This window comes from Dunckerocampus dactyliophorus, chromosome 10 (genome assembly GCF_027744805.1).
Source record: "Dunckerocampus dactyliophorus isolate RoL2022-P2 chromosome 10, RoL_Ddac_1.1, whole genome shotgun sequence".
NCBI classification, from domain to species: Eukaryota; Metazoa; Chordata; class Actinopteri; order Syngnathiformes; family Syngnathidae; genus Dunckerocampus; species Dunckerocampus dactyliophorus.
This window is the reverse complement of record NC_072828.1, coordinates 30,637,301-30,659,966: the sequence shown is the minus strand read 5'-3', so window position 1 is coordinate 30,659,966 and position 22,666 is coordinate 30,637,301.

The window sequence follows — 22,666 nt, the reverse complement described above, 5'->3', positions numbered from 1 at the left end:
TTTTTATATCTTTAGAACGCACAGAAAAGAGAAAGACGGGTGCTCCTGTCTCACATAAGGATTGTGGATGACGGGCAAAATAAAAAAAAAGACTGCTGGCTTTGTGGCTTCTCCTCCTCCTCCTTACTCACGTCTCACGTATTTGTCAGAGAATTACGAGATTAGTCATGTCGGACCTTGATTTCTTTATGGGCTATCTGTGAAGGGTGCTTAATTTTTCGCAAGCCAGCAGTGAGAAGATCCCTTGTAAATATTTCCACACACATTGTCTGTGCTGGATACGCATGGGAAGCCTGCAGCTGTTCCCTCCTCGAAAAACCCTGCCAGCATTCATGCCAACGGATGTGAAACTGAAAAATGTCTTGCATTGGAGCCTTGGGAGACGTGTACTCCTTGTTTATTCAAGTCTAACAAATATAGAGCCCATAATGGGGCGTGGAATTAACTTCCAAAACGTCACAAGAGACGTCAGGTCATCCGCAACATGGAGCTTTTCCACCGCACGAAACCCAATCTATCCCCCTAAGACGGTTGCAACAAGGTCAAAGTCAACAGCGTGACATGTGGAGGCACTTGGACTGGAAGTTAGCGGTGCATCTCATTTCCAAATAGTTTGAAAAGGACTCGGAGGATTTAGATCACTGTCAAGATAGCGTATATTTGATTTGTCCAATTTCACCCCGGTGAAAATCCAAAGAACAGGCTGTTTTCAGAATGTCAATGTTGTGTATCATAGCCATCATAACGCTCACATATCCCGCTTCTGGACTCAGAGGTCCCTTCTGAACCCTGCGCACACTGTCAGACGGATGATTCCCAGAGATTTCCTGGGGATATTAGCTTTCCCTCGGCAGATGAATCTATTTGCGACCGACGTGTCAATTTTTTTCCAGCGTGTTTGAAAAGGCCGAGGAAGGTGGGTTCTGACATCTCGCAGCTTAAGCAAACACGGGTTCTGCTGACCAGGAAAAGCTTCACATCTCGGTGTGGGCATATTAGGCTCAGTGCCCTTTTGCCCGGGTGGCAGGCTAACCACTGGACGCGGCTCCTTGATGGAGCAAACTGAAGTGTGGCATTGCTCCCTGACATCCAATTTCAAGAAACGCCCCACTGAGGAATGTCGGATAACTCGCTGAATGTGATTAATGTGGCAAACAAGCAAAACACACCTCAGCTCACTTTTCTATTTACTAAATGTAAGCTAGTCAGACAGGAAATGAAATATGCTCCAGATTTCAGGAACGCATTATCATAATTTTAAGGGGGAAAAAATACAGGCGTAATAGCTGCCTGCATATAAATCACCCAAATGATTTATGATTTCCAGTGTGACCACAACTGGACTGTGGCCAGTGGGCACAATACTTTTTACTCCAGAAACAGACATTTCATGTTCCTCTGTCAGACTTGAGAGAAAACAGGACTAGTGACTTACAGGCCAGGTTTCATTAAATGCAGAAACCTGGCAGTTCCAGTCTACACACTGGATGTAGCCAGAACCTCCTTGGAAAGCTCTTAAAAGTGAAAATGTGACACCTGACACAGCAGCCAGGACCTGACAAGCTTGAGCCATAATTAGCAGAATTATACAACTATTCTATTCAGACACAATCAGACGGGTGAACCATGCTAAGCTTAGTGTTTCTGTCATTATCACACCTTCAGTCCGTTATCTCCGTGCATTTGCCGCCTAATGCAGGGGTGTCCAAACTTTTTCTTACAAGGGCCACAGAGTAAAAATGAAAGGATGCAACTTTGCCACTTTTGTAAAGCAACACGTGTAGATATGCTAAAAAAATGCATCTCAGCTTTGTCACATACGTTTTTACTAGCGGTGCACGATCGAGCCAATATGAGGGAAGTACACTCAACAAAAATATAAACGCGACTCTTTTGTTTTTGCTCCCATTTTTCATGAGATGAACTCAAAGATCTAAAACTTGTTCCACACACACAATATCAGCATTTCTCTCAAATATTGTTGACAAATGTGTCTAAATGTGTGATAGTGAGCACTTCTCCTTTGCTAAGATCATCCATCCCACCTCACAGGTGTGCATATCAAGATGCTGATTAGACACCATCATTAGTGCACAGGTGGGCCTTAGACTGCCCACAATAAAAGGCCACTGTGAAATGTGCAGTTTTATCACACAGCACAATGCCACAGATGTCATGAGGGAGCGTGCAACTGGCATGCTGACAGCAGGAATGTCAACCAGAGCCGTTGCTCGTGTATTGAATGTTCATTTCTCTACCATAAGCCGTGGATTAGAACTTTCTCCCCAACCTAAGTTTAAAAAAACTACAACTTTATTTTGTTTTCTGTGTTTCTCATATGACTTTAAAAGAAATTACGAATGTTTTCTTTGATATTTCAACTCTATGCTACTAAAATGAGATTATTTTTCCTCATAATATTACAAATGTATTCTTGTGAGAATATGACGTCTTCCCTTAATATTTTGACTTTATTCTTGTTTTTATTGCTGGTTTTTTTTCACATTTTCCAGCTATTTTAACTTTAATCTTGTAAACGTCCTTCTTGTAATTATGACTTTATTCCCATAATATTTTAACTTTATTCTTGAAACATTGTAAGATCATTGTAACATAAAGTTTATTTGTTGTTTGGTTCGTTTTTCATAAATATTACAACTATTAATATTGTAAAATTTATGTTTCAACTTTCTGCTACTAAAACAACATTATTTTTCCTTAGATTATGACATTATTCTCATAAAAACTTTGTCTTGTTAGATTGCATCTTTTTTCTTTTACAATTTTTCATTTGCTGTTGTTGTACCAAAAAGCAAGTGAGATTACTTTTGACACAGGCTTCGATAAAGCTAAGATTTATGTTAAATGTTCATTTATATTTATTTTACTTTGTCTACGGCTACTTAAAAAAAATTAAAATAAAATTCCATTGTTTGTGTGTCTGAATTTGATTTCCTAGGCGGATTATTGTTTTGGTTTTTTTTTCTTTGTACGTTTCAGTTTTTGTCGGACCTTTTGGAGTGAATCAATAACGAAAACCGAGGTGCAGTCATCCCATCGTTTATCACGGTTAATTGGTTCCAGACCCAACGGTGAAAAGTTAATTTCCACGAAGTAGGATTCCTCCGTTAGAAATCCATTTCTTTCATAGTTGGATCATATAAGACCTGTTCAAGGCCTACCAGATCCCTCTAGACATCAAATATAGTCACCTTTACACTCCTATCACCCAACATAGTCGACATAATCAGAAAAAAATACATAAAAGAAAGATAATATAGACGGGTTGGCATTAAGAGAGTCGTTACCAGCGAGTACTTCCTGCGGTGGTTATTGTCTCATCGATGCAACATTACTGACACCTAGTGACCAGTGTAGAATACTACATATGACAACGTCTTTGAATGCGTCTTCTCAATGCCAAGCGCGGCGCAAAGCGCTAGCAATGTAAATAAAGGTCAAATTTGCTCAAATATGCATCTTTTTGGACTAACAATAGGCTGCATTCAACCACAAAACTGCATGATTCATAAATTAATATCGTTTGAAAAACTGTGATAGAGTGAAGCCAGAACATTGTAAGCATGAAGTGGCGAGGGATTACTGTACCACTGTATTTTTATACTTTTATACTGTGGATCACTATCGTCATTAAAACATCTTAACATGAAAGTAACTTAAGAAAGTCCGTCCTGTGTTTCCTCCATTGATCACATGCACCTTTAGAGTTGATGAGTAAACGTGGAATAAAAAGAGGCAGGCTGTTTATCCTCTGCTCTCTCCCCAAACACGACGCTGTCGGCTTTGGAGAGTTCTATGACTGACTGCATCTCCACTGAGGAGCCCATTTTTCCACTTTTCTGCCCGGATCAACCCACGGACGCGCCGACAGGCGTTTGCCTGTGTGGAGAATCGCTGCCGGCCCAATGTGTGTGTTCACGTATGCGCCGGCAGAGTGTGTATTTTTGTGTACCGTTCACGTCCGTCTCTTTTACTTGCTGAAACATATCCGTCCACGTTTGACAGCATGGGGGCAGACAGCCTCGTTGCACAATTCTGATCATTTAAATGCTCAAAAGCACGCTTGAAGAGCAGAGTTGGTTGGGGGTGGGGGTGGGGGGTTCACACACAAAGAGATAGCAGAAGAGCAGCCCTTGACATGCCTCCACATCACATGAGGGACTGCCTGCCACTTTCCAGTGAAAAATAATGCTCACTTGTCAATCTTCCAGGCGCCAGTCCGAGAGCGGTCAGTCCTATGGAGACCCATTGAGGTGTATGCTTTGTTTCATCTCGGGCAGGCCTCAGAGGAGAGCAGGTCTGTTGGATCTATGAATTGTCTTCAAATGTGGAGGACGGGGAAAAGAAATATTTGATACAACCTCAAGGCGAATATGCTATACCAGGGGTCGACAACCTTTAACGTCAAAAGAGCCATTTTGCCTCCGCTTGCAGTAATAAAAAACATAGTCTGGAGCCGCCAAACATTACACAGCTTATGAACTTGTACAAACTGTAATCTTTTTGTTTCAAAAGCAACGTTCAACAAAGAGACGTGCAGCGAGCATGTGCAACATTGAACCCTGTAAGCCTTGTTGAGTGGTTCCCATATTTGTATCACCAGCGTTCACATTTCTGCATATGAGGGTCGTTTGCTCGACAGCGTTTACGCCTGTGCTGAATGCTCATCGCACAATTAAGGTTTGGAAGTGAAATACTACAGAAGCAAAGTATGTAACAGCCGATGCAGCCCCAGCAAATCCTGATTGTTGAAGGCGATCCTTCCCGATGCAGTACGTCTCGTCTCAGCCGAGGAACTGTGTATCAATCGGACCTTGTGCCGAGATTGTGTGCGTTTCTCAGATTATTCACAGGGCTTATCGGTCACCACGCTGTCACTGTGTCCAATGATGGGAGAGGATCTTTCTTCACGCCTTAAAACACCTGACATGGAAAACAACAGCTGCAGCAATAAAAGACCGCCATAAAAACTACCCATAAATGCACAAAAAGGGGGAGAAAAAGGCTCTTCATTAAACGCTGTGTTTTACTGTCATCGCAGTGAGTTAACACCTGTTTTATTGTTATGCTCCTTTCAATTTCATGTAGCAATTTTTATCACTTGTGCCTCTGTTGCTCGTTTATTAAATCTCTACCTGCGTTGGCTTCGGTCTACTTGAGAAACTCTTGAGAAGTTCTGGAAGCTGTAAATGAAATAGAATTCATTCATTCATATGAAGGATCGTACAATGACGCTTGATAGTGATATTTCCTAATTCAGCAGCGTTTCCCATCCATTCTCTCATGGGACCGTCTGTGTAACACACCTCATGCGCGCCTGGGCCTGCCTCAGAATTAGAAGACGCAGCAGGAGGGATCAGTGTTGCCAATTTAGTGACAACGTCGTGACATTTCGGGGGTAATCAGACCCTTCTAGATACTCTCTCAAAAATCGACTAGCGTTAAATCTAGGGAATAGTGGTTTAGCGTGGTAAAGGTATGCGCGTGTTCCTGTTCTCGGGTGCATTCAAGGACGGCCGGACAAAATAATGCTTCATGTTATTCATGCTTGACGAAAATCATTACCACACAAACTAAGACATAAAAAGTACAAAAATCGTGGACTCTTGCATGAACGCACATGTCACTTTTCTCGACGAGCAGCGGGCACCGCCCTGGGCCCCTCCCCCATCTCAAAGCACTCACAGGCGGCTCTGTCTTGTTTGTGACATTAACCCTCCACGGACTTTTTTGTCTTTTCAGGTAACGTTTGCTCCTTTTTTGCTCATAACTTTGGTTATGTTACTCCATCGTGCATGATTTTTCCCAAGAAGGTTTTTTTGCCATGAAAAATCATAAAATTAAAATTTGTTCCTCGGACGCCAGGCCAATTTTCCAAATCTTTGAGGTCCTAAGAGGACAAAAAAGTCCTCTCCCATTAACTGCTATAAAAACATAACAGATCAATACTTGTTCTACTTGTTTTGCTCAAATCTCTTCAGTTCTAATCAAAAATACCAAATATGTATTTGGTTTTTTTACTCTACCCTTTAAATGCACATTTGATTCAATGATGTCACTGGTTTTGATCTGAAAAATACACACGCAATGAATTATTTTCCATCTAATAAATGTTAAAGATCAGGCTTACCAATACATCAGATGAGCAGTAAAATAGATTTTGATGCTTTGTTACGTTTTTGCGGGGTCAGGTTCCAAATTTCCCACTGTTTTGCGTCCCTAGAGGACAAAAAAGTCAATTTTTTTGCGCGCTGTAATTAGACAATGGAAACATCCATCCATCCATCCATCCATCCATCTTTTATGCCGCTTCTGCTCACTAGGGTCACTTGGGTGCAGGAGCCTATCCCAGCTGACCTTGGGCAAGAGGCGGGGTACACCCTGGACTGGTCGCCAGCCAATCGCAGATGACAGAAACATGCATTTTCTAATTTCAGGGTTTCATTCTGTTGAAAAATAGTCCAATTTGTCATATTTACTGTTTGGAATGAGACTGGACAGTTTTCACATGGGAGGGGATCGTGCTTCCTGTAGGACAAAGCCCCACTGACTTCCCTTATAAGCACCATTTTTCAACGCTTTGTAATTAGACAATAGAAACATGCCTTTTCTGATTTCAGCATTTCATTTTGTTGAAAAATAGTCCAATTTGTCATAGTTACTGTTTAGAATGAGGTTAGCCATTATTTCCACATTGTAGGTGGGAAGTGTTTCCCACTGGACTTTGTGACTGTGGTGGGTTCCGGTGAGGGGCGGAGCTTAATGGCTTAATGGTCCATGATGAGCATAGAACATTTGCAAAAGGTGAGTACGACCATGAGAAGCGAAGCAAAGAAACGACAAAAAGAAGCGACAGTAGAAAGTTCATTCGCATTTCTCAACGTATTTGTTGTGCTTTGCATGCTTCTTACTCACTTTTTGTCTCAACAACATTATTCCTCTCTGTCTCTCCGACGGCCATTAGAATTCAGCATATTGTCGCTGAAGCGCTGAAGTAACAGTGATATTTCCATGTGCAACCACATTTAAACCATAAGCAGATGGTAGGTTAAAGGTGTTCTCTTTGGACAGGGGCTTCATAAATACATGTAATGCACACAGTAAGTGGTTCCGTTCCGTTGTATAGTCCATCCGCTGACAACAATGAACACTCGAATGAGGAAACTGCTTTGATGTGTCCCAGTAAGGATGTCAATTATATGAATGAGCATGCAGGCCAAAGAACTGCAGAATAAACATAACAAATTAAAATAAAGGGCCTCAGAAATATTTCAGAGAGCAGTGGAAGATAAATACATGCATCTAGCAAACAAATAGCCCAAGCAGACAAAACAAACTAGCAAAAAGGAAATGAGAGAGTCCAAAGAGTCTAAAGAGTTCACGAGGTAATCTGGCAGACAAGGCAGCCATACAGGTGGTTTATATACACAAGCGGTGTAGGTGAGGCATCACATTCACTTGTGCAGCGCTTTTCTGCCGTCAAGGTACTCAAAGACACTGTTAGCACATTTACCTTCTGATGACGCAGCATCAGGAGCAACCACGGCTTCCGTAACTTGCCTGAGGATCCGATACGGTCATGGGAGGGAGGACCTGAGGCTCGAACCAGCAACGTTCAGGTTGGGAGACGACCACACCACCAAAGCTGCACCTTTTTTTTGGAATTTGCCCATCATCCACAGTCCTGATGTGAGAAATGAACTTGTCTTTCTCTTTTCTGTGCATTCTAAAGATATAAAAACAGGTCAAATGAGGCAGCTAATTCAAGGACATAATGGGACACACCTATTCCAGCAAAGGCCGCCATTAAAGGGATAGTTTGGATTTTTTGACATGAAGTCGTATGACATCTCCATCAGCAGTCTAGTGCATCAACGGTGACTTTTTCTCGTGAGCCGAGTTCTGGTCGGATTTCGGTGATGATGGGACCACTTAAGTAAAGAGTTGGGCTTCTCAAAACAACATTTGCATCACAAATATGCCTCCTCGCAAAAAATCAGACCTCACAATCGCTCGGTGTCACTTCCTGTCACCTGTCCTTTGTGTGTGTGTTCCGCAGCAGATGCGACGCCAGAGTCTTAATTATTTTTGAAAAAACACGATGAGGGACGACTGCAAATTTTGGCAGAATTTTTTGCTTAAAATCAGAAAGGTTGCCTCCAGCTAAGACCATTTGGGCTTGCTTCAAGTATGACATCTGACAATAACTGACATGGGGAGCTTTGCGCTCCAGTTCATATTCTGAATAAAATAAGAGTTTTCGGTGCTGCGTGGCTCCTTCCCCTCCCACAGTGAGGACATCTATGGGAAATAAATGAGCGGTGAAGGGTGATATTATCCACCAGCCAATTCCTGGCAAGGCAACAGTCACCCTGTGCCTTTGACCATTTACTGCACTTTGTCATTATGCAAGGCAGCAGCTGTGATGGCTACCTAACTAACTTAGACTGGGTGAGAACCTGCGGTGACTCTGACTAATGAAGGTGAAATGCAATGACACTCCATTTCCGAATTAGCCTGCCCCTCCACCACCACCACCACCCTTCTCCCTCTTCTCTGTGGGCTCAGGTGACCTGATCTGCCCCCACTCATCTGGTTTTCCATGGCCACTCCAAACACGCTGCTTTTGCTTCTAGTGAGGGTGGCGTTTTTTCACTTTCACTTTTTCACGTCACTTTCAGCTGACATACAACGCGACTCCTCCAACGCGACAATGACAACAGTGGCAGCATTGCCACTCAAACACGCACACCATGCGTGTCACTTCTGAAATTCAAATCAAAAGTTAATGATGGCTGACACTTTGGCTTTCCAAAGCATCAAACATTGGAATCAGTGTAACAGCTCTGATCCTGCTACTTCTTAGTTGCAAGTTGAGTTTTAGTGTAAGTCGGAACTAAACCGTATGCCAGGGGTGTCCAAAGTGCGGCCCGGGGGCCATTTACGGCCCGCAGCTTGTTTTTTTTATTGGCCCACAGCACATTGTAGAAATAAAATTAACACCAAAAAGCTCAGAAAGAATGGAAAAAACAGAGCAAAATATAAAGAGAAGAAGCTGAAATGTTGTTATTAATTTCAGACATTTTTCAAAGACAGTCCCTTCAGTGGCGGCCATTTTAGACTATTTTGACAGATCTTTCAGGGCACACAGAATATTGTGTTGTATGGTTCTATAAACATGGAACCTACCAAAAGAAACATTAGACTCCCGTCTTTCATCAGAAAAAATATTTATTTCTACCCTTTTCCCTTCTTTAGTAATCAGCGTGGGTTTCAGCCGACAGTGGCCAGTTTTGCTTTTGTGATGAAGAGATTGGACTCATCACTTTTTCATCATCCTCACAACGTCCAGATAGACGTCACAATACCATCTTTATCCTTCATGATGGACGTGACAATTGAGAGATTGAGACACATTGAGCACCTACACTCTGTTCACACTGCAGAGTATGACGCCCAGTTTGGTCTAGTGGTTAGCATGTTGGCCACACAGTCAGGAGATCTAGAAGATCTGGGTTTGAATCTCCGTGAGTGTGTGGGTTTCCTCCGGAGAACCACACGATGACGGATGATGTGTGCGAGGTAACAATTAACATGTTAATAGTCCAGGATGTACCCCGCTTCTCACCCAAAGTGAGCTAGGATAGGCTCCAGCATACCCCCGCGACCCTAATGAGGATTAAGCGGCCAGACAATCTTCCACGAAAGGAATATGACATTCGGACACCAAACATCCAACCGGCCAGCCTGCCAACATCTAATGCCAACAGTGATCGGTGGGTAGGATTGTTTATTCCGAATGCAAGAAGTGGTCAGGTAAAATGTGTGTACGCTTTTAAGTGTGGCGCCAAACTCGAATTGAAAAAAAGCACAGACGACAGATAGAGCGGTTTATGACATACCAGAGTTGTGTAGCAGCTCTGTGAAGTGTGTAATGTGAAGCGATGTCATGGATTTAACAGATTGACACCAATAAGACTCATGCTACCGTCTACTTGTAAATGTTAATGCTCGGGAGTTTAGCACAAAGTATATGACCCCAATTAGTGCTTATCTCAAGTACTTTGCTGCAATCCTACCAGGCGGATTTAAAGCCATCACCAGTCTAATGCACCTGCACGTCAAGGAACGGTAAGAAAGAGCTGTCACTAAATGCATCAGATGTATCTTAGGAGACTTTTTGTTTTTAACGACGAAGGAATGTGATGGTGCTGTGACCAGACATGAGTCAGCAGCTTTTCCTCCAGGTTGAGGCTGGATTGCGTCGAGTTGCTTCTGAGGGTGTTGATGAGATGCAAAAGGTGAAAATGTCTGATGTTGGAGAAAACAAGCAAGCCAATATATATTCATGAGGTTAATTACAGGATGTACTAAAGTGATACTTTTTCATTATTTCCCCCTATTGTCAAGTAACAACAAGCACTGAAAGGTGTCAGATTACAAATGAGTGCCAATTACAGTATATAGATATTACCAGCCCATGCTTTTTGCTCTGGCTGGCGCCGCTGTTGAATGCTTGTAATTTACAAGTAAATAGTTGACAATAAATTGCTTCTTGTTGGCTTTTTCTTGCGTTTCTCTGAAACATCCTGCGCTTGTTGCCAACAGGGGTGGACCGCCGCCCAGTTAATCACTTCCAGACACCAGAATAGACATACTATAATTCAGTATTTCATTAGCTTTGCAGAAAGTCACGATGCTGTAGCTAAAATAGCTTTAGAATGCCATTGTGGGCCAAGGGTAGTGTAGTGGTTCACGTAGCTGACTTTTACGCATTTAAATCCCAGTGAAGTTTAGTACCTCAACCTGCGAGTTGAGGTACGCTTGCATAATTTTTTGTGATTTGTGATTATGAGTACGCTTGCATAACGCTTGCATAATCACAAATGTCCAGAGATGCATGGAGACTGGCTACGGAGCCAACAGAACCGAGCCGACACGCCATGGCTGATATCGAGTGCAAACACAGTTCTCCTCATTCCATGTGGAAGTGGTAAGGTTTCTGGTTTCTTTGGCCTTCTTCCCCACTCCGTTTCAAACACTTTAAGTTAAGAATAAGTAAATTGGAGAGGCTAACTAGTTAACTAGCTAGCGGCAGCCACCTGTTATGTCCCTGCAGTGATTCTGTAGCCTGCACTATTTAATGTAAACAAAGAATAATAGGGGCGTAAAAGTGACTATTGGGGTGTTGTTTAATGTCTACAGGGTTGTAATAATGTTAAAACTCATATTAAGAAAGTCATAAACAGGTTTTTTATGCTCTAACTCCGAAAATATTCCGTTTATTAATATTGAATCCTACTTTACGGAAATTAACTTATCTCGGTCAAGTCTGGAACCAATTAACCATGATAAATGAGGAATGACTGTAATCATAATAATCATCATCACATCTAACTATGGGAAAAAAACAGAGATTATTATTATTATTTAGTCCTACGTCTTCCTACCACTAATTCAGCTGAGATAAATTCCTTTAAAAATATAAAACGGGTGAATCAACTACTAACATGGACATTTTGTCAGTCACTGAGTCATGAATCAAATCACGTTTTGTTGACTGTGCAAAACTGAAAGCAAATCAAGCACATCGCTCACTGATTTGCAATTGTGTCACAATTGGTGTTATTAGATCTTTTGCAACTCGCGAACGAGCAAACGCTCTGAATTGTGTGGCAAATTGTAGACTCAAAGCGGCATAATCACGCCGCTTATTATTCCACGAGTCTATCCAGTGTTGATTAATGTGCCTGAGCAAATATGTACAGACAGTCTGGTTAATCTGCAGTGCTGTTTTAATCAAGTGGACCTTTGTTTTTCTCCCCGCTACTTTGTTTGTCCTCAATGACCCGCACCTCCAAGACTCATTAGTTATCAGTCACTGATGAGTGAGACATTCCACGAGACTCCACCCACTCTTCTTTGCATCTTTTACCTCTTTCCCAAGATGCAGTCTCACCATTAACGCTAAAACATTTATCATGCAGCGGCAAACCGTGGGGCCCTGTCAGCTGCCTTGACCCCGAAGGACCTCTGCCACTATCGACCATGCGACCCGGTGTACCATTCAGCGGCAACAAGACTTCCTACAAATGCGGCGGCTAGATCCTCGAGCACAAAGCGGCGATGTGACTGACACAGGGTGACAAACGATTTGAACCCGACGGGAAATTAATGCACAGTTGGAGGAATAACACACAGGTTAAGCAGACACGTCTCTCCGGGTGACGCATGTAAATACAGCGGCTGTGGCCTGTGCTCTTCATCTGGGTGATCTTCAATGACTTTTACTCAACGACAGCCTGCATTGACATTCAATCACACACCTGCCAAACTTGAAGAATTTTATGAGTACTGCCCCCGCCAACTTGAAAAATCAAAGTACGACGGGCCTGATACAAATTTAAAGATCATCATGCCTTTTGGTCTATTTTTACCATTTTTGCCACGTTTTTTTGTTCAATTGCATTTCTACAACGTGCCGCGGGCCAAAAACAAACGAGCCATGGACGATGCGTGACACCAGTCGGTAGATCCGAAATCGGGGGAGAAGGCTTCCGTGGAATGAGTCAGGAAATAATGTACTTCAAGTCGACCAATCACAGCCTTAACTCATTCACTCCCAGCCATCCCAGCTCGACTATCTAAACAACTATACCAACATAAACAACACAGAAAAGGGTTCTTTTACATCAAAATAACTATTTATTTGCAAATATAACACCATTTTCACATTGGGAACTAAACTGTGTGTGTGTGCACGCGTGTGCACGCGCGTGTGTGCATGTGCGTGCATTAAAGTTTCCCTACAATGCGTAACCTTCTGCACGCTACGCTCCCCCATGCTCTTCCACGTCCTGCTTGCTGTTGAGTGTGTAAACACTGTACATGTAAAAGATCCATGCCGAGCTCTTATCCAATGCACTTCTGCCACCTTGTGGCCATTTTTATGGCTTAAAACTGCAGTGACAGTGACTTCTTTTAGTCTGCAGTTGCCTCATCACTTCTTTTTTGACTCTCGCACAAAAGAACTTAAAAGACGGACAAATACGTCTTTGGTAACGAGTCAATGGTCCACGTCGCAGCAGCGATTTTTCTGAAGGTGCGCGTGACTCTGAGGACAAAGTCTGAACTCAAAACTCAAACGGGGCAAAATGCAGCAAAAGGCGTACCTGCAGAGCAAGCAAAGCGTACAAGCGTATTCAAGGGTGTAAATACGTGCCGTGTACAAAAAATGTGTACATGTTGGCAGGCAGATTTTAGGACAATATTAAAAGGCAGGCTCACCAAAACAAATCTTAACCTGCCACTGACAACGAAAATGCAAGATCGGTGGTCCAATAAAACCCAACCTCTCTGAGAAGCACTCTGAGAAGTGAAATGAAGATTTAAAAATATAACAGTCAGAGGCCGGGGCGGCTGCTGTGAGTGTTTCATCCAATTGCTGAGGTCTAAAATCGATGGTAGAAAAAAAGACACAAAAATTTCAGTGGTTTGCTGGTCTCTTCCTTGACCTTGACCACAAACTTGACTTCTTCGGTCGTGATTATACATTTGAAAACCGCGTATTCCCATCAGTTTTACTTTTATACGCTTTAGCATGAGGAGTGTCACACTTCTCTGTGCCACTGATTTGTTTGGGGTTTGCTTGTTGTTATTTTTTCTCTGTCCTCATTGTCTGTTGCTTTTGATCCTTAGAGTGTGGCGCTTCTTGACTGGGTGGAGTTGCACACTTGCGGTGTTGGATTGTTGCCTTACTGAACTCCACAAAACGGCGTGTGCTTCTCCTCAGCTCCGTCCTACTTTGTGCCTGATTCAAAATTGCAGACATTTCCCTGCGCCGCCCGCCCTTGCCCGTGTCCAGTTACTTTTGCATCAGCTGTGTAGTTTTTCCACTGCAAGGTGTTTTTACATTTCCCGCTCGTGCAAGTGCAGGCAAACCTAGATTTTCGAAGGCCCCAGTTTTTGTATAATTCAGTTTTCAACAAAAATTTCACCACAATTTTGCCTTGGTTCTCGTACACGATTGCGCGGAACGAAGTGTATTATTTTAGCCTTTGGTGCGTTGAATGTTGTGGTATTAATAAAGATGTTGCCGACACTCCCAGCTTGCTTGTTTATTCAAACACCCAAGGACAAATCTAGCAATACTTAGTTCCACAATACTACGGTGTCCCATGAGGCACATTTATTTGGCAAACTAGAATGAGAATGTTACACAAACTGTTTTTTTAAATTTCAACTTTCTTCTTAAGTACTCTTTGTCATTTCTCTCCCGTAATATTGTGACTTTTCTAATAATATATCTCTTTCCCCAAGCAAATTTTCCAAAAATGACATTGTTTTGTTTTTTTTCATAATATTACAAGTTTATTCTTTTTTTTCTAGGTCTTCTGTTGTTTTTTTCAAACTATTTCAACTTTCTTCTTGTATTTTCTTCTCGTAATATTATGATTTTATCCCAATAACATTTAAACTTCATTCCTATAATACTTTTTCCACAACTGGATTTTCCAAAAATTACAGCTTTATTTTGTTTGTTTCTCAGAATGACAACTTTAAAAACATAAAATCTGTTTTCTTTAATCTTTCAACGTTATGCTATTAAAATGATGCTATATTTCCTCAGAATGTTACAACACTATTCTTGTGAAATTACGACTTTTTTGTATCTAATGACTTCCTTGTAAAGTTACAGCTGATCTTTCTATTTTTGCTGTTGTTGTTGTTTTTTTTAAGTGTTCTTGTTCAATTATATTTTCATATAATTTATATAATGTGACGTGTGCCAATAAAAAAAAAACCGCGGGTCAAAATGGCCTCTGGGCCACACTTTGGACACCCCTGGTGAGATATCATGTACCCCTGCTGATCTCAGCACCAGTTTTTTTTGGTCAACTTACTCCTTTATTCCTGCTTAATCCTGCTCTTAAAATAACATTTTTAAATTTTCATTTCATCGTTCCTCCCAATTTGCCCGGAAGCAGCCGAGTAAAATGGCAGATACACTGTATGGCCAGGCTGAGGTCCTTGCAGACATCGTATCCACACAAGCCGTGCATCACTGGTGTGCCAGCCGCAGCTGGAAGCCATAGCATCAAAGCGAGCGGTGATGCAGCTCCTGTTTGATTTCACCTTAAAGCCGAAATCCCCGATGCACCCGTGACAAAACTACCATTCAGCATCTGTCAGGCCCCCCCAGCCCTGCTTTCCCCTGCAAGAGCGTGAAGGAAACATCGCAGGTCCCAATAAAACACAACATGAGGGTTTCTGAGCATAATTACACTGCTCATGCAGTTTATGCATTACATTTCCAGACACCGTGATTAAAACACTACCTGTGAAGAGTGAAAGTAAATCAATCATCCGGCGTAATCCATTACACCTGCTGTTACTGAAATACATTCAAATTATAAGTCTATTTCCAGGACTTGTGCTGGAACTTTTAAAAGGAACCATTCATAGCTCTGACTCTCAATGCTATGATTATCACAAATATGGCCGAAGCAATTTAGCGCCCCGTATTAAGAGGGGAATGGCTTGAAAGGAGCAAGCACGCCGGACATTCGACCGTACGATCATTTAAATCTATTTTTGATTGCTGGCGATATGAAACCTCAGCTCAGATATCATTAATTGCTTGTCCGCTGTCTCCTTTTTCCCCGTCAACATAATGCTTCGCTCTCTCCGGCTATCTGCGCTGGGATCCATTGAATAGGAAATGGAATTTTGCATGATTGGCAAGACCCGCTATTGTCCCTTCGAAGACATCAGATTTGGATTGTTCAAAAGGAAGCGGGTTCTAAAGGATATATATAGAGATATATAGATATAGATTTATTTGATCAGATAGGGACTAATAAAAAGGCTTTCCCTAAGATTCCAAAAGTCAATTGAGGATGGACTTTCTTTACTTCGGCAATTTTCTAGATCATTTTTGGTTGGCTTTGTCAGGACATGTTCCTTAACAGAGTTGTGTGATCTTTTCGAAAACAAACAACTCCGGATGCATACAGTATAAATGCATATAAGTGATAAATGCAAGGCGTAAATGATCATTTGAGATGACTTTTACCTTCACTGAAGATGCGATTCTTGACTTAACTGCTTCCAAAAACACGATGTGGCAGCGAGGCACCACCCGGGTCTGGAACCAATTAACCACGAAATGAGGGACGACTGTATCGGATAATATGTAAATGATACCACACCCAGGTAGACACATTTCACACACGCAATTCCTCCCCCTCTTGTGTAAAATCCTTGAGAACCGTGCATTTAGTTGAAGGTAAAATACAGTCTCGGTTAAAGGGAACAAGCCAACAAGCCAATGGTCTCCAAGCGGGATAATGACATCACAGTGCAACGATCACACGTAGAAATTGTCCTTTGAGTTGTCCACTGGCTCACGGTCATGGTGACCCTTTGGGACCGCTTGGCCGGGATCATCATGACAAGGTTTTCTCTTGTCCAACTCTTTGGAATGGTAATGAGAAAGTGCAGTCCAACAAAGACATCCATAATATATTTTCTATCTTGTCTTCACAGAGCACCTTTGCCACCAGCAAGGAAATTGTGAATCAATATTCCGTGTCAATGCTCAACGGCGCTCAAGGTTACAACTCTTTTCCCTCTTCTTATTAATTATCAACACAGTGCAGCGTCCATCGGCTGCTTTATGGATCTCGTCCCGGTCCGAGTGTGAGCGGCCGAGGTTCCCGTGGCGTTTAAATGAGACGTGATGGCGTTGATGTTTTAATAATAGTCTAACTTTCCCAGATCCTAATGATTTGCATTTTTGGAGTACATGTGGAAATATAATATGAAGGCTTTGAATAATACATGTTTTTAGTCCAAAAGCACACACGGAATGTTCTGCAGATTATACATTTTTAAATACGGCTAAAACACTGTTAAGATGTTCTTTATTGCATTCTTCAAGAGGTTTGGAAGCCCAGCTTTGGCAGAATTCTGAATTTGGATTTATTTGATCCATTACGTTCACATCCATTTTCTATGGCGCTTCTCGCGAGATCTCGCAAAATTAAAACGCGACGAGGTTTCTCGTTTGGAGGAAAGCTGTCTGGTGAGAACGGGGCAGCCAGCAGCCAATCAGACTGTGAGCTACGGCGTCACGACGGTGAAAGACACAGCGTGGCAGCGAGATCAACACCTTTCTCTTCAACGCCACCTTCCTGTTTTGCCGTGAGTTATTTCTTGAATCCAGCAGTGTTTCTCACCACAATAACCCAATACGGAGCCAAAGAAACTTCCAGAAATAACTCATGACAAAACAGGAAGTTGTTGGTCGCTGCCACATTGTGTCTTTGAATGGGTCATGTCTTCAGTGAAGGTAAAAGTCACCTTAAATGTCCATTTATCACTTTCATTCCTCATGTGCATGCATTGGAAACTATAAACACGTGTTTTACACGAACATTTTTGACAGTCAACCGCTGATGACATCATAGACGGGCGACACAGCTGACCTCCTGTTCCGGTTGGCATTTTGTAAGCTAAGGATGCTAATAGGATGTTTTGTGATAGAAATCACAAGTGTATAAATAAAACGACGAGTGCACTAACCGGGAAAAAGGACGCAAACTGAGTCAAAGTTTTGCTGTACGTTTTCAACGTTACCCGACAAACGCGCTAGCCAGGCGTCCCCCTGTGTAACAGACAAGAGGGCTTCTCGTGTAATTCGGAATAGAAAACAATCGCATGCTTGTCGCGAAAAGTTTTCAAGCTTCCATCAATCAAGATAAAAAGGGACTGGCACGGCGGGCAAGACGGCGTATTTGTTGAAAAAACACGAGAGTAAATGTGAGGCACTGAAAAGTGACGTGTAACTTTGTTTTCCTTGTACTCATGCTAAATGGCTGCAACAACATCCATAATTGCTTTTAAATGGATGAGCTGAAGTTGTTTTCATACTTGGGTAATTTATCACCCAAGACTCCCCCCTTTGCCCCCCGCCCCCGTATTGCCACACTGTGGTGTTATTCGACTCCAAACAATACGACAGAGGAAGAAACATTGTTGGTGTTTTTTTCATTTTCTTGTTTTCCTGCGGTATCATTTGAAAGCCTTCTTTGAGCATCTGTGGAAGACTTAGAATGATCCCCCCCCCGCGCTGTCTTCATTCCCAGCTTATATGGAAGATTTATACAGTCGAACTATGTAACATGCAACCATCTTGTTTTTGTCAGGCTATAATTAGGATATTCTTATCCTGATTACCGCGACTTTTGCAGGTCTCACCTTCAAAACCTGTTTTAAGAATTAGCCGTTCCCCCCTGGAGGTTAAATTGGAACTCAGTCCACTGGCACAGAAGGTTTTATTTCATCTTCTCTTTCTCAGCCAGTCGCTCTCATCCCTTTTTCATTTGAAATCCTGCATCTGGTTATTTCATAATTATGGGAGGGGATTATAACGAAGGCAGCTTGAGCTGCAGGTTAATTGGATTTTTCACCTCAGCGGGACCGAATCTAAGTCGCCGATGGGTCGCAAATCTGCGCATTTGAAGTTGGGGACAGGACAAAAGAAAGAGTGAGCAGTTAAAGGCGCCCCTCTTTGACTCAAGTTACTTTTGCGCTGCCAACTTAAGAACACAATCGCTTTCTTCGGTGCTGATGACATCTTGTGTTTTCCCAATCACACACGCAGGTGCCATTGAAGTGACTATTGGCTGCTGATCCAGCAAGCGATGTCGCCTTGTTTTTGGTACAACAAACTTAGCAGACTGTCGTTCCACAAAATTGTCCGATCAAAGCACCCTGTAGGCGTTGCTGACCTAAAGTCTGTGCATTTTTTATTGAGTGCGACGGATAAACAACCAGGGTTGTGAGGGGTAAACCCATGTGACCGGACAAGCACGAGACACGGCATCGGTAGCAGCCTCCTGGATGGATCAGAATCAGCCGTAAATCCTTCGATGAATGGAAAGAGTAGCAGCGTGTACATTTTAGCAATCTAATTCAACTGATTTATAATGTGTTGTGTAATACTACGGCAAGAACAACATCAAATTAAAAGCACTGAATGAATACACAGCCGCCATCCACCAGTACCAGCCTGGACTTTGTTTAGTTTGTTCTCCTAGGGTCCCAAAGTGGGATACGTGTGACAATTCTCATCGGGGGTATGTGAAGAAAAATGAAAAACAATTAGCGTGTAACACTCACAATTACGTGTGTGCCTGAATGCCTCAGAGAAGAAAGGAGACAGAGCATGAAGTTCTTTGTTTCTTTTTGTGAGTTATATGAACAAGTAAGTAAGTTTGAGTGTTTAAGCTTGGAGATTTCGTTGATTTTGGTGTTCCAATCCCAGCACTGTGAACACCTGTCACTGCATGTGCGCGTCAGGATGACAGAGTGGGGATTTCCCCAAAAATGAGGCGTCCTAGCTGGTTGTATGTGTTTTTGTACCTTGGATTCTGGTTTATCATGTTTGCTAAACTTTCCCTTAGTGAAGCTCAAGTTCAAGGATCCCAGCATCCGCTTGAAATAAACGACATGCAGGATGAATACTTACTGTATCTGTCAGTGCTCATTTCAAACTTTTATCCAAATTTCACCACGCAAAATACACTTTTTTGAGCCACAACTACTTACCCATTCTTCCTTTTTCCAGGCCGCTTATCCTCACGGGGGTTGCGGGGGTATGCTGGAGCCTATCCCAGCTGACTTAGGGTACACCCTGGACTGGTCGCCAGCCAATCGCAGCAGAATGACTTACGTACCATGAAATTCATTCACCAGTTCATCATGGTGAATATTTAAAGGTTCAGGATTTTTTTAAGTGTGGAGGAGTAGGGGGTACATGGCTTCAAGTCAAATGTCTCAAGGGGTATGCCAGAGATTTACTGTACAACCCTATAAATAAAAAGTTTCGAGTGGCAACAATTTCATAAAGAAAGTGAGAAAAACTACATTCAGTCTTGCCAGTACGCACAGGAAGTCTGCATCAACAATAACTTCCATCCATATGACCTTCATCATGACTTCACACATCTTCTGCACGCAAAACTAGAATTATTCTCTGTAAAATGTTTTTTTGGTTAATATTTTTGGTTGTTTTGGGTGGCAACATTGCCTCCTTTTTCGTACATTCCAGTGAAAACATTGTTTGTTCCTCTAGTTATTTATTTATTGAACAAAATGAAAGAAAACAGCCCCGATTCCCAACTTTACAACATTTTAAAAGAGAGATATTTACACAAAACAATTGACAAGACGGAAATGCAAGATAAAATAATAATAATAAAATATATTACTAATATTAAACAACAAAAACTGCTGCTGGAGCCTATCCCAGCTGACGGCCTGGACCGGTCGCCAGCCAATCACAGGGCACATATAGACACTCACACACACATTCATACCTGTGAACAATTTAGAGTCGCCAATTAACGTAACATGCATGATCAAATAATACTAATGTGCAGCTGTAGCTCAGTTTTCATTTTCCCATAGGAAATAATTCAATCCAATTAATCCGTCCCAGACACCCAAAAATATGAACAAGAAATACATTTTTGTAGATAATAATTCTAGTTTCACATGCAGAAACAATGCAAAAATAAGAATAAATGAGGAATGAACTGGATAAATGAACATTCTTGCAGATAACAGGAATGCCGTCCTTTTGAAACCCGATTCAAAAAGTTTGCAGATTCTTTCATGCCTTTGTCGTGTAAACCAATAAAAGACCAACACAAGCAGGTTTTCTTCTTTTTCTGGTGAAAATAGTGGTGGTAAACAGCCTCTCGCGGGAATGAATAATGCTTGAACTCGTCTTTAGTTCATCAATATTGCAATTTTGAAAGTGTGTGTGGGGTGAAAGAATGGTGTGGGCTGCTTGGGCCTTTCACTGCTCTAAATGGATAATCAATACGTATCTGTTGGAATACATGGAAAGGTTTCATTGATTCCAGCGACACACGCATTCATCACACGCACAGGAAAAATGTCTTCCGTGCAATTGCATCATATCCCACAAAGGGCTTCCAGATTCTAAAGTCAACCGCTTCCCTGCTCGGTAGGCATTGTTTGAAATCAAGTTCATCCCGCTTCTGCTGACAGCATTGTCTACCTCTGTTCCTCAGCGCTGGCCTCCTCTCTCGTCTTTGGGAACATCCGAGCTGGCGGCCCCCCGGCTCCTGGCCTACTTCTCAATCGATGTTTGACAAAGGCAGAGTCGCTCCCTGAGCAAGAGACGGGGAATTGGAGAAGCCCTCGCGTGGCGAGAAGGCCGCACACACGGTCCTCGTAACAGATAAATTACCTATCGTGGATCGATGCTCTTCGAGCATAAAAACAAAACCTGCTTGCTCGCTACGTTGAGCCACAAACACGCAGCAAGGTACAAACGCTCCAAACACAGAAATGATCCAAAAGCAAAAACACACATAAAACACATCCAGCGGGAAAAGGCGGCAAATTAAAAATGCTGCAATCACATAAACTGATTTTTAAAATCTACCTTTTCATTCCACCAACTTTCTTCTGGGCGTCCCGCTGATGTCTTTAAAGAGGCACAACACTCAGACCTAGATACACAGGAAGCCGGGCTAACTTCCTGGTCGCTCGGCTAACTTCCTGATAGCTTGGCTAGCTCCCTGGTAGTCTGGCTAACTTATTGGTAGAACTAACTAACTTCCTGCTAACCTTGCTAACATCCTGATAGTTCGGCTAACTTCCTGGTACGCTGACTAACTTCCTCATAGACCTGGCTACATTTCCGGTAGCCGGGCAAACTTTCTGGTAGAACCGGCTAATTTCCTGGCGTCTTGGCTAACTTCCTCATAGAACAGGCTAATTTCCTGGTAGAAGTGGCTAACTTATGCAATTTTAATTTACAACATTTTCCCGTTGAATTTGTTGTATGGTGTATGTGTGTTTTTGATTTTGGACACTTTCTGTAGATGTTGCAGTGCGTTCGTCCCTGTGGGCCATCGTACTTATGAGGCTTGAAAACTGAGTGATGACATTGAAAAATCTGGGATGATTTTCCCTCCAAAAGTGGACGCCCCTAACATGGTGTGTCAGATAAATAGTTTGTGTAGTTTTTTGTTTTTTAGTACATCTGTGTCTACACTGCCAGCGTTTGAAAAGATCAAATTACTACTTCAAACCACATCCCCGTGCACTTTTCCTAGTTTGAGTTTGGAATTTCCCATCTTACCAAATTTCTTTCATGAATGAAATAATCTTTCGGTCCGAAGGCCCGCTATTGTACTCCAGTTACGTTATGTTGTGCGGCTCTGACAAAGAAAGCATTTTCTTTGTCAAAGGTCTGAGTCGTTTACTTCAATGCCAAATGCTAATCAGTGCAATTTCCAGCCACCCTGCTGAGATCTTCTCACGGCGCTACATTGCAGTGCGGCGTAAATTAGCATCACCTGAGGCGGAACACGGGCAGGGACTGACTGCGGGCTTGAGCCGCAGCAGACAATTAGAGCAACTGTGTGTCTATATGTGCCGTAGTCAGACACATCTTGTATGATATATACGTATCTACAAGCGCAGCCAAGTGTAACATTGACCACTTGTTAGCTCCGCGCGGCAGTGACATGGCTGATGAGGGACTGTTAACTTGAAATTCCTGTGCTCGAGTCAATGTTAATATAGGTTGCTCTTTCGG